This window comes from Bufo gargarizans, chromosome 5, assembly GCF_014858855.1.
Source record: "Bufo gargarizans isolate SCDJY-AF-19 chromosome 5, ASM1485885v1, whole genome shotgun sequence".
NCBI classification, from domain to species: Eukaryota; Metazoa; Chordata; class Amphibia; order Anura; family Bufonidae; genus Bufo; species Bufo gargarizans.
In genome coordinates this window covers 465,869,044-465,882,431 of record NC_058084.1, presented here as the reverse complement: position 1 = coordinate 465,882,431, position 13,388 = coordinate 465,869,044, and positions in this window count along the sequence as shown.

The window sequence follows — 13,388 nt, the reverse complement described above, 5'->3', positions numbered from 1 at the left end:
ATCATTTGGCAAATGTTTGTTCCTCTAGGAGATTCAGGCAGTTTTTTTAGAGTAATAAAGAAACAAATAGAAAAAAATCCTCTAAAATGTTCCATCTGTTACTATTGGCAAGGTTGATGCGGAAATTGAAGGTTTTCTGTTTGCTTGTAGTTCCTGTTTTGTCCTACCTGCCAGGGTGGCGCTAGAGAGCAAGAACATTTTTTGTGAGATTTTTGTAGATAGTGGAGCAGCTGTCAATCTCATTGATAATCAATTTGCTATGACACATGGTTTCCAGGCATGCACTTTGGGGAAGGATATACCTGTTTTTGCTATTGATTCCGTTCCACTTTCTCAGAAATCGTTAAAGGGCATTAATCTCATCCCAGGCACCAAGCTGCCTAAATCTCGTTTATTCAATCTCTCCCAACCTGAAAGGGTCGCTATGCGTGCTTATATCTCTGAGAGCCTGAGAAAGGGACACATACGACCCTCGAAGTCACCTGTTGCCGCTGTTTTTTTTTTTTGTTAAGAAAAAAGATGGTTCTTTAAGACCATGTCTGGATTTCAGGCAGCTGAACAGTATCACGATTCGTGACCCTTATCTGCTTCCTCTGATCCCGGACCTCTTTAACCAAATTGTTGGGGCTAAAGTTTTTTCCAAGTTGGATTTGAGGGGGGCATACAACCTGCTCAGGGTCAGAGAAGGGGACGAATGGAAGACTGCCTTCAATACCCCTGAGGGCCATTTTGAGAATTTGGTTATGCCTTTTGGTTTCATGAATGCTCCAGCCGTCTTCCAACATTTTGTAAACAGCATTTTTTATCATTTAATGGGGAAATTTGTACTAGTGTATCTAGATGACATTTTGATTTTTTCTCTCGATTTCAAGACTCATAAGACCACCTACGTCAGGTTTTGCTCATTCTGCGGGAGAATAAATTGTACGCTAAACTGGAAAAATGTGTGTTTGCGGTTCCAGAAATTTAATTTCTGGGTTTTCTTCTCTCCGCTTCTGGTTTTCGCATGGACCCTGAGAAGGTCCGCACTGTGCTTGAGTGGGAGCTTCCTGAGAATCAGAAGGCGCTGATGCGTTTTTTGGGTTTTGCCAATTATTACAGAAAGTTAATTTTGAATTATTCCTCTGTTGTTAAACCACTCACTGATATGACTAAAAAGGGGGTAGATTTTTCCTCCTGGTCGGTAGATGCGCGTAAGGCCTTTTCTAGTATCAAAGAGAGTTTTGCTTCCGCTCCCATCTTGGTACAACCTGATGTCTCTCTGCCCTTCATTGTTGAGGTGGATGCTTCTGAGGTGGGTGTGGGTGCGGTCTTGTCTCAGAGTCCCTCTCCTGCCAAATGGCGACCGTGTGCCTTTTTCTCAAAGAAACTCCCCTCTGCAGAGAGAAATTACAATGTGGGAGATAGGGAGTTGTTGGCCATCAAGTTAGCTTTTGAGGAATGGCGCCATTGGCTAGAGGGAGCCAGACACCCTATTACTGTGTTTACCGACCAAAAGAATCTGGCCTACTTGGAGTCAGCCAAGCGTCTGAACCCGAGACAGGCCAGATGGTCTTTGTTCTTCTCAAGGTTTAATTTTGTTGTCACGTTTCGCCCTGGGGTTAAGATTGTGAAGGCGGATGCCCTGTCACTTTGTTTTCCGGGAGGGGGGAACTTTGAGGACCCGGGTCCCATTTTGGCTGAAGGGGTGGTTGTCTCTGCTCTTTATCCTGAATTGGAGTTAGAGGTTCCGGCAGCCCAGGCAGAGGCTCCTGATCTTTGTCCTCCTGGGAGGTTGTTTGTGCCCCTCGCTTTACGACATAAGGTTTTTAAGGAGCACCACGACACTGTCCTTGCTGGGCACCCGGGGGGTAGAGCCACTGTGGATCTCAATGCTCGGAGATTCTGGTGGCCGGCTCTTCGTAAGTAGGTTGAGGGTTTTGTGGCAGCCTGCGAGACCTGCACTCATGCCAAGGTCCCTCATTCACGGCCATCGGGTTCTCTCCTCCCGTTACCCATTCCTTCCCGTCCTTGGACACATCTCTCCATAGACTTCATTACGGACCTGCCTCGTTCCTCGGGGAAGACTGTGATTCTGGTGGTGGTGGTTTTAGCAAAATGGTGCATTTCATTCCTTTTCCTGGCGAATGGCCAGACGGAGCACGTCAATCTGAATCTGGAGACATATCTGCGCTGTTTTGTGGCGGAGAATCAGAAGGATTGGTGTTCTTTTTTGTCCCTTGCTGAGTTTGCTTTAAATAACCGTCGTCGGGAGTCCTCTGATAAGTCACCATTTTTTGGTGCATATGGGTTTCATCCGCAGTTTGGGACATTCTCTGGAGAGGGGTCTTCTGGTTTACCTGATGAGGACAGATTCTCCTCGTCTTTGTCATCTATTTGGCAAAAGATTCAGGATAATCTAAAGAGCATGAGTGAGAGATATAAGCAAGTGGCAGATAAGAGACGTGTGCCTGGTCCGGACCTGAATGTTGGTGATCTGGTGTGGTTGTCTACTAAGAATATGAAATTGAAGGTTCCCTCCTGGAAGTTGGGTCCTAAGTTTATTGGGCCTTACAAAATCTTGTCCGTCATCAATCCTGTTGCCTACCGTCTTGATCTTCATCAGACTTGGAAGATCCATAATGTTTTTCATAAGTCCTTATTAAAACCTTATGTCCAACCCATTGTACCCTCGTCTTTGCCTCCTCCTCCGATTGTGGTTGATGGTAATCTTGAATTTCAGGTCTCTAGGATTGTGGATTCTCGTGTTGTCCGCCGTTCTCTCCAGTACCTCGTTCATTGTGAGGGTTATGGTCCTGAGGAGAGGATGTGGGTCCCAGTGACGGACATTAAGGCCACTCGTCTCATCAGGGCTTTCCATAGGTCCCATCCTGAGAAGGTGGGCTCTGAGTGTCCGGAGTCCACTCGTAGAAGGAGGGGTACTGTCACCGCCAGACATCTGAGAAGCTCTGACAGACGTTCTTCAGAACCTCCTGCTTGAGGTTCTTTTGTTTTGCTTTCGTTTTGTCATCTCGTTAGCCTCTCTCAGCTGTCATATAGTTGCACTGATTGTATCCCTTTAAATCCCTTCCCATACTGCATCACTTTGCGGTTTATACAACTTCCTGGAGTGTGTACATGCTGGATGCTGCAACTGATCCTTCTACAGATAAGTCTGTTCATTGATTTGTGTTTTCCTGTTTGCTTGATCCTAGGTGACCCTGATTCCCTCCGTATTAAGTTTAGGGAGCCGGTGGTTGTGTCCACTCACTATTATAGGGTGTTCAGGTGTCATACAGTCGAGGCACGAGGGCATGCAATTTTCTATCATAGAGATTTCAGGGCTTAAATAGGGGTCACCCTTTTGTTCCTTAGTTTCGGATCAAGCCAGTCTGATCCTTATTTGTAACTTCTTGTTTTGTGTTACACCATCCGTGACATCAGCGCTGCAGTTATATGCGGTAAAATCTTTATTGATGTATTTCAGTCGAAAAACAAACTTTATTCAGCGTTAAGCGCTGCAATGATATGTGGTAAAACCTTTTAGGACGTATTTCGGTTGAAAAACTAATTTTATTCAGTGTTCAGCGCTGCGGTTATACGCGGTAAAATCTTTAGTGACGTATTTTGGTTGAAAAACAAAATTTATTCAGCGTTGTCGTTATATGCGGTAAAATCTCCATAATGTCTCCTTGATAAATCTTGAAGCGTGGGGGCCCCGTGTGGCTTCTACACACTTTCAAATGAATCCTTCAGCGGGGCGAATAGATAACGGATGACCGGGACGCCCCATGACATTCCCAGAAGCTTCTGTCGGGAGCAGCGGTTCATTTCTGAGACGTCCGTATACTGCAGGGGGAATCCTCTCCATCTCCGTGCACCACAGGATGTCCTCCTTACCATCCATGATGAATGGGAACTTGGGATTTTTTTTCCCTGATGAAGAGACCAGGGGCTGGTAGTTATGGTTTGAATCTTGATGAACTTCGCGACTCTTTCAGGCTCCAAGCTATCTTGAAGCTTTGTCTTATCATTGTCTAAAGCTACTAGAGGCCTGTTCATGCCAGGCTCGATGAGCAGCCGATACCGCACTTGAATCAATCTTGACAGGATTTGTCTCCAGGTGTAGAGAAATAGTTTTTTGGAATGCTTTCTCCATCGCAACCACGTCGTTGAATAAACAGAAAACTGTCCGATTCTATCCTGCCTTAGGCAACACTTAATTTTATTATTAAAATTAAATATTTATTATTAAATTGAACCAAAACTGTCACCGCCAGATCTCTGAGAAGTTCTGATAGACGTTCTTCAGTACCTCCTGCATGATGTTCTTTTGTTTTGGTTTCACTTTGACATCTCTTCTCCCTCTCCCAGCTGTCATCTATTAGCAGTGATTGCCTCCCTTTATATCCCCTCCCATACTGCCTCACTTTGCGGTTTATACTACTTCCCGGATTGTGCTCAGTGCTAGAAGTTTGCTACTGCTGCTTTCTCAGATAAGTCTTTCCCTTTATTTGTGTTTTCCTGTTGCCTTAATTCTAGGTGACCCTGACTCCCTCCGTATTAAGTGCAGGGAGCCAGTGGTCATGTCCCCTCACTATTATAGGGTTTTCAGGTGTCACTCAGTCTAGGTATGTGGACATGCAACTATCACAGAGATCTTTGCATGGGCTGAGCAGTCAGGGAGAGCTATAGGGCTTTAATAGGGCTCACCCTTTTGTTCCTAAGTTTGGGATCAAGTCAGTCGGATCTTTATTTGTTACTTCTTGTTTTCTGCAACACCATCCGTGACAAAAAATTGGTTAAAATATAAGAAAGTAAAGTTAAATTTGTCAATATATTATCCAAATCTTCGAGGGAAATTTACGGACAATCAATTTGCCAAGCCTTTTGTGCCGGAGAACATGTATTATTAAATCGTCTTTTAAGCAGCACTTTATAAAGTTGAGAAATTTTAACCTTCTGTTCTGTCCCATATTCACTATAAATGAATAGACGAAGCGACCACTCTGTGGCCTCCTCATGATGCTGCCACCTCCGCAATCTCTTGTCTGCCACCTCCAGACTCGGTCATTGTGCCACTCGGTGGCCTTCTCCTGATGCTGCTACTGCTGCTGCCGCCACCTCCAGACTCTGTCATTGTGCCACTCTGTGACTCCCTCATGCTGCTTCCACCTCAACACTATGTCAAAGGTCCACTGTGTGGACTTCTCATGCTGTTCCCACCCTCCCCACTTCATGACTGGGCCACTATTTTGCCTTGGCCTGGCTGACATCATCATTTATTTGACCCTTCTTCTGATCTGTCGAATTAGCATTAGCAATACTGATGGATTACTGACCAAATGATGACCGAGTGAAGTTGTATGCTCCACAGACAAGATCCGTTTTTTGTGGGTTATTGTGCTGACGGATCAGAAGAAGGGCAAAATAATCAGTGACGTCAACACATCTTACTGCTGACACTCTCTCCACTCTGTTGGGGGAGCTCTACTTGTATAAGCGTTTAATAGAACAGGTTCTGTAGACATCTATGTGGAATCCGCTGACGACGATGTAAAAGAAGTGCGCTTCTTCTTTTCGCTAACATCGACCTATAAGTCTAAGTTCACACTTGAGTTATTCTGTCAGTTTTGGCCCCGTGACTGCCCAAATAAGTGAAGTGTGCAGTGATTTTAAGAGCGACACCTGTCATCTGCATGTAATACAGACTCACAGTATCATTTCACTACCACAGCAGTCTCCCTATGTGTGTTACTGCAAGGCACAGTGTTCTACACCCCTATAAAGGCTCAATTCGGATCAAAGCGAATCTTCGTCAAAAGGGCCATATCGAATTTTTGAGTAATTCGCTCATCTCTAATATGCACCCTAAAATAGTACCAATCAAGTCGTCATCTCATGCCGAAAAAAATGAGCCCCTACATAAGACGGCTTTCAAAATATGGAGACACTAAAAAAAATTTTTTTCAAAAATGCTTTATTATGTAAAACTGAAACAAACTACTAAAAAATTTGGTATTGTCGCATCCGTAACAACCTGCTCTAGCATGATATAACCATTGTAAAAGACTTTCCTTACAAATAGTGTAAGGGCTTGTTATCACTAACGTTTTTTGCGTTCCGTTTATGGGCCTTTTTTGCTTTCCATGTACGGTCCATATATGGAACCATTCATTTCAATGGTTACGCAAAAAAAAAAACTGAATGTACTCCGTATGCATTTCATTTCCATATTTCCGGGGGTCTAGTAGCAAGGCCACCCAGTACAGGTCGTTCTCCTTCATCCTTTTTATACGAGGGTCCCTCAACAGACATGACAGCATGAAAGACCCCATTTGCACAAGGTTGGATGCTGAGCTACTCATTTCCCGTTCCTCCTCCTCACTGATGTCATTGACGGTCTGTTCTTCCCCCCAGCCACGTACAACACCATGGGTCCCAGATAGGTGACAACAACGAGCACCCTGGGATGCCTGCTGTGGTTGGTCTTCCTCCTCCTCAAAGCCACATTTCTCCTCTGACTCCTCTTCCTAATACTCCTCTTGCAGCGTTGCCGCAGGTCCGGCAAGCGATGATGACAAGGCTGTTTCTAGTGGTGATGGTGACCACAACTCTTCCTCTTCACGCTCATCTACAGCCTGATCCAGCACTCTTCGCAGGGCATGCTCCAGGAAGAAAACAAATGGAATGAGGTTGCTGATGGTGCCTTCGGTGCGACTGACTAGGTTTGTCACCTCCTCAAAAGGACGCATGAGCCTACAGGCATTGCGCATGAGCGTCCAGTAACGTGGCAAAAAAATTCCCAGCTCCGCAGAGTCTGTCCTAGCACCCCGGTCATACAAATACTCGTTGATGGCTTTTTCTTGTTGGAGCAGGTGGTCGAACATTAGGAGTGTTGAATTCCAATGTGTCGGGCTGTCGCAAATCAAGCGCCTCACTGGCATGTTGTTTCGGCGCTGAATGTCTGAAAAGTGCGCCATGGCAGTGTAGGAATGCCTGAAATGAGACCGTCCTGTAAGCCTGGGTACTTAGACACAAAGTGTTGTACGATGAGATTCAACACACGTGCCATGCACGGCACATGTGACAACTTGCCCAAATTCAATGCCGCCAACAAATTGCTTCCATTGTCACACACCACTTTGTCGATCTCCAGTTGGTGCGGGGTCGGTCACTGATCCACCTGTGCGTTCAGGGCGGACAGGAGTGCTGGTCCGGTGTGGCTCTCTGCGTTCAGGCAAGTCAACCCCAAGACAGCGTGACACTGTCGTATCCGGAATGTGGAATAGCCCCTGGGGAGCTGGGGGGATTCAGTTGATGTGCAGCCAGACGCCGCAGCAGAAGAGGACTCAGCCGAGGAGGTTATGGAAGAGGATGGAGTAGGAGGAGTAGAGGAGGTGGCAGTAGGCCTGCCTGCAAGTCTTGGCGGTGTCACCAACTCCGCTGCAGAGCCACGCATTCCATGCTTGGCAGCCGTCAGCAGGTTGACCCAATGCGCAGTGTAGGTTATATACCTGCCCTGACCGTGCTTTGCAGAACAGGTATCAGTGGTCAGATGGACCCTTGCCCCAACACTGTATGCCAGAGATGCCATGACTTCCTTTTCAATCACTGAGTAGAGGTTTGGGATTGCCTTATTTGAAAAAAAAATTCGGCCGGGTACCTTCCACTGTGGTGTCCCAATAGCGACACATTTTTTGAAGGCCTCAGACTCCACCAGCTGGTATGGTAAAAGCTGGCGGGCTAAGAGTTCCGTCAAGCCAGCTGTCAGACGCCGGGCAAGGGGGTGACTCTGTGACATTGGCTTCTTACGCTCAAACATTTCCTTAACAGACACCTGACGTTGGGCAGATGAGATGGAACTGCTGAAGGTGAGAGGCGGAGAGGCGGGTGGTTGAGAGGGGGCAAGGAGGACAGCAGTGGTTGACGTGGCTGAAGATGCTGGACCAGGAGGAGGATGATGGCTTTGAGCTTGTTTGCTGCTTCTACTCGTCATCATGTGTTGATCCCATAGGCGTTTGTGATGTGCGATCATGTGCCTTCACAAAGCAGTTGTACCGAGGTGGGTGTTGGACTTCCCACGACTCAGTTTCTTTTGGCACAGGTTGCAAATGGCATCGCTGTTGTCAGAGGCAGACACACAAAAAAAATGCCACACTGCTGAGCTTTGCAATGACGCCATTCTGGTGGTGGCAACAGCATGCGTTGATTGGCGTGCTGTCTGGCTGACCCCAGGTGCCGATACATGCTGTCTGACTGTGCCACTAGCTCCTTGCGACGACCTCCCCCTGCTTCCAACTCGTCTCCTCCTCCTCTCTGTCTCCCCTTCTGAACTTTTCCCCCTCTTCTTCTTCTCTTCGAGCAGGCACCCACGTGGCATCCACGGACGCATCGTCATCATCAACCACTTCACTTGTATCTGACACCTCGGCAAAGGAAGCAGCAGCGGGTACAACATCATCATCATCATCACACTGTACGTCCATGTGTGTAATGCTGCCTGACTGAGACATATCCCTGTAACTCCTCTGACAGATCAAGTGAAGCGGCTGTGGTGGCTGTGGTGGTAGTGGTGGTGGTGGCGGCGGGCAGGAGAGTGGTAACTTGAGAGCAGGTGACCAAAGCTGAGCTGGAGGAGGATGGTGCGTCAAGGTTCTTAGCGGAAGCTGTTGAAGATTGGGTGTCCTGTGTAAGCCAGTCAACTATTTTCTCAGAATTTTTTGGGTTCAGGGTACGTGGCCTCTGAACACTGGGCATTATTCCAGGGCCAGTGGAAATCACAGCACCACGACCACGATGGCCCCTGCGGGGTGGCCTGCCTCTGCCAGTCATTTTTTTTAATGTGAAGTGGTACTATGCGTGCAAGGTACTGTGCCACTCTATATAAGTGGTGGGCAGTGGGCACAGTACAGTCTGTGTGGGCCTGACACACACAGGCTTGCAACTGTGATTATATCATAGAAAAATTTTAAATCTATTTTTTTTTATGCAAGGTATTTGGGCGAATGACACCCTGTAACGGTATGAGTGCAGGCCTAGACACTAGCCAGTGGGCACAATACAGTCTGTGTGGGCCTGACACACACACGGGCTTGCAAATGTGATTATGTCACAGAAAAATATTAAATATAATTTTTTTTTATCTGCAAGGTATTTTCTGTCACCCCCTGTATGAATGGTGTGCACACAGTGCTGTCTGTGACTGAGCCTGCAGCCTCTCACACACGGGCAGCCAGGCAACTGCTATATATATATATATATATATAAAAAAATTAAAAAAAGCAGACTGATGTACCAGCCCTATAAAGGGCTTTTTGGGGTGCTGTCTGGACGCTGTCCTTACAGCAGATGAGTCTGTGGACACAGAACACTGCCCTAGCTAACGCCTTCCCTATTGAATCATCAGCAGCAGCAGCAGCAGCACTGTCCCTCCTCTCACTGTAAATGCAGCTTCCGAATGAATCTAAAATGGATGCTGTCCAGGAGGTGGGAGGGTCTGCTGCTGTTCGGCTGGAATGTGTCTGCTGACTGTGAGGTACAGGGTCAAAGTTTACTCAATGATGATGTATAGGGGGCGGACCGAACTTCGCATATGTTCGCCCGCCGCGGCGAACGCGAACAAGCTATGTTCGCCGGGAACTATTCGCCGGCGAATAGTTCGGGACATCACTAGTGGGGAGGTGATGCGATAGAGCGAGACGCATAATTTTTTGCGCTTGGTCCGACTGTGGGATAGTTTAATTGGATTACACCGCCCAGTCTGCCTCCTTTTACGGTATATGCATGCCGCTGTTATGAACTTTTTAATATTATGGATGATGTATCAATAAAGTATATGCATTTTTTTTACAATTATATACTATGTGGCTGTGGAATCTTTAATTGGTGTGAGTTTTTCTTGTGTTTTAATACTGAAAAAAGAAATAACTTTGGAAAAAATGTATTTTTTCTTTTTATTGCCATATTCTGACCCAAATTTTATAGTGATGTATACAGAGATGTGTGAGGGCTCAACCTGTAGTTTTTATTGTTACTATATTGTTTGTATGACTTTTGATCACTTTTTGTTAAAAAAAAAATTGTGGGGTAAAGCATTGAAAAAAGGGCAAATTAATCATATAGATATTTTTTTCCGTTATGCCATTTACCGTATGGTATAAAAAAATTATTATATTTTAATAGTATGGGCATTTTGAGATGCAGCTAAGCCTATGATATTTTTTTTTATTGTTTATTTTAATTTTGAGGAAAGGGGTGTGATTTAAATTTTTATATATTTTTTTACATTTTTTTCAGTGCTGCCACCTTAAAGGGATTCTGTCACTAGTTTTTTACCCCCCCATTCAAAAATATGGTTATGTTCATGGAGCTCTTGTGATTCCTAATGTGGTCTTATAACCTAAATCTGTAGCCTCATTTTGTCTAAAAAACGTTTTATCTAACCTGTCATTCATCTCACTAAGGTGCCCAAGGGGATGCTGTTCAGGTCATCAGGAGGTTGAGCGAAGTACCGGCGCATGCGCACTTCGCTCCATGAAGCCGAACGGAGAAGTCCGCACGGGCGCATCAGGCACAGGCCTGTGCACACGCGCGGGATGTTAGAGAAGAAGGAGGGGGGAGTGAGGGAGAGCCGGAGGTTTAGCAAAGGATTCTGAGGCGGCGCTGATGACAGCAAAGGAGGAGTTGGGCACGAACGGCGGCGGGTGCGGGCGGCATCTGGAAGACACGAGCATCCCCTTGGGCACCTTAGTGAGATGAATGACAGGTTAGATAAAACGTTTTTTAGACAAAATGAGCCTACAGATTTAGCTTATAAGACCACATTAGGAATCACAAGAGCTCCATGAACATAACCATATTTTTGAATGGGGGGGGTAAAAAACTGGTGACAGAATCCCTTTAAGGCCTGAATTGAAATATACCAGTAACACAGGCTCTGGCCTGTTACTTCAATAGAAACGCCTTCACCGATCTCAGCCAGGGGAAGTCGTTCCTGTCTGAAAACGTGCACTTCCAGGATTTCTGCCTTTCAGATGCCATGGTCACATTTGACCACAGCATCTGAGGGGTTAAATGTCCATCGTTGCCAACTGTCCTGAATTTGCCAGTGTCCTGGGTTTAAAATGTGCAGGTGCTTCTGGGAGGGATTGAGGCGATCCTGGGGTGGGGCTTATATGCCCCAATTTTCATGTTGGTATGGGCTCGTTCACATGAACGTGTGCTGCCCGTTGCCGTATTGCGGACCGCATTTGCGGATCCGCAATACACGGACACAGTTCTGTGTGCATTCTGCATCACGGATGCGGACCCATTCACTTCAATGAGTCCGTAAATCCGGAGATGCAGAACGGAACCCTTCGGAAGCACTACGGAGTGCTTTCTGGGGTTCCGTGCCTCCGCACTGCAAAAAGATAGAACATGCTCTATCTTTTTGTGGAACGGAGGGATCGCAGACCCATTCAAGTGAAACGGTCCACGGTCCCCATGTGGCTGGGCTACGGTCGGTGCCATGCATTGCAGTCCACAGCACGGGCTTCACGCGGTCGTTTGAACGAGCCCTAAGGCTGAGGTCACATCACTGTTTAGCTTTCCATTCTTCTGATCCGTCAGAAGAGAGAGGGAAACGGAGAGGATTCCGTTGCCTCAGTTGTCATCTGTACTTTTTTCTGTCTAAAAAAAACGGATCTCAGATGGAAATGGCTCAAACGGATGACATTTTTTTTAATTTTTGCTCTTCTTCTGACGGATCAGAAGAACGGAAAGCTAAACGGTGATGTGACCTCGCTGACAGCTGTGGCCCTCACCGGCGCCATCTTTAAAGACCCCACCTCCACCGTACACCGGATGTCGGGAATGGGTCATTAGTAAATCTAGAGGGCGGCAGGTGACAGATTATGAAAAAATAAAAATAAAATGTGCGTTATTCTCGCTGCTAGCAGTTGGAGCCGCCATAGGCAATGTGAGAACATACAGACTCCTAGCAGGTGCTGTCCTTGGTTGAGTTTGGACCCAGGACCCAGTGCTAACCACTGAGCCGCCCGCCGTACACAACTATTTTTTCGGATCAACCGCATCTTCCCACAGGATGACGCTTATACCTGTACTGAATTGTAGGATTAGCCTCATCGTTTCATGGAATTGGCCCCATCTCTCCATGAGATAATGTACACAACGCATTTCAGGATCAGGCTTAGGGCTCATCCACACAGCCGTGGCCCGCATACAGCGGGTCCGCAATACACGGGCACACTTGAATGGGTCCACAATACGGGAGATGCGGTGCGGTGCTTCCGTGGGTTTTCTGCCTCCGCACCGCAAAAAAGTAGTGCATGCACAACTTTTTTGCGGGGCGGACCGTCGGATGGGTCCGCGATCCACATGCGGCTGCCCCACGGTCGGTGTCCGAAGCATAGGCCCGGCCAGCACATGGTGCATGAGCCCTTCTCCCTCCTTCTGCTATGTCACATATCGGAAGGTAACTTCCCTAACCCCAAACTGCATGTGACGGGGAGCGGCCATGACACCCACCACACAGGACGGCGCAGGCTGCGTATTCCGCCAGCGCCTTCATTTACGAGTCACGAGTCCCAGATGTTCCCAGCTCCGTAATTATCTTCTTAGAGATTCATTTTTCATTTTGTCATTTCCAATCATATAAAAGTAAAAGCCGCCTTCAGGACTCTGCGGGGGAACGGTGCGTCCTGGGAAAAGTACATCATTACAATCCTGAAGCAGTGATTGATAGCGTCCATGGTCCTGACAGTCTATTCACTGCCTTGTGCAATATATGGGGAGGACGGGAATGAGGAAAAAACTGCAGTGAAGTCAATGACCACGGACTCAGCGGCGGCTGTGACCACGTGTGACACTTCCAGGTAAGTCACCAGGAAACATTGGAGAATCACACAAAGCTTCAGTTTGCGTTTCAATTCCTCATGCTTTTCAAGATTTCTGTTTACTGCCAGTGTATGAAAACCTGAAAAGACCTAAGGCCTCTTTCACACGGGTGTCGCTGTGAGGGCCGGATAGGATGTGGGTGCGTCACGGGAAAATGCGTGATTTTTCAGCGCATGTGCAAAGCGTTTTGCACGCGCGTGAGAAAAATCGGCATGTTTGGTACCCAGACCCGAACCCAGACTTCTTCAGAGAAGTTCTGGTTTGGGATCGGTGTTGTGTAGATTTTATTCTTTTCCCTTATAACATGGTTAAATAATAGCATTCTTAATACAGACTGCATAGTACAATAGCGCTGGAGGGGTTAAAAAATAAATAAAAATAATTAAACTCACCTCATCCACTTGTTCGAGCTGCTCAACTTCTTTCTTCTTCTTTGATGACCTGGGAGGAAAAGGACCTTTGGTGACGTCACTGCGCTCATGGTCCGTCACATGGTCCATCACCATGGT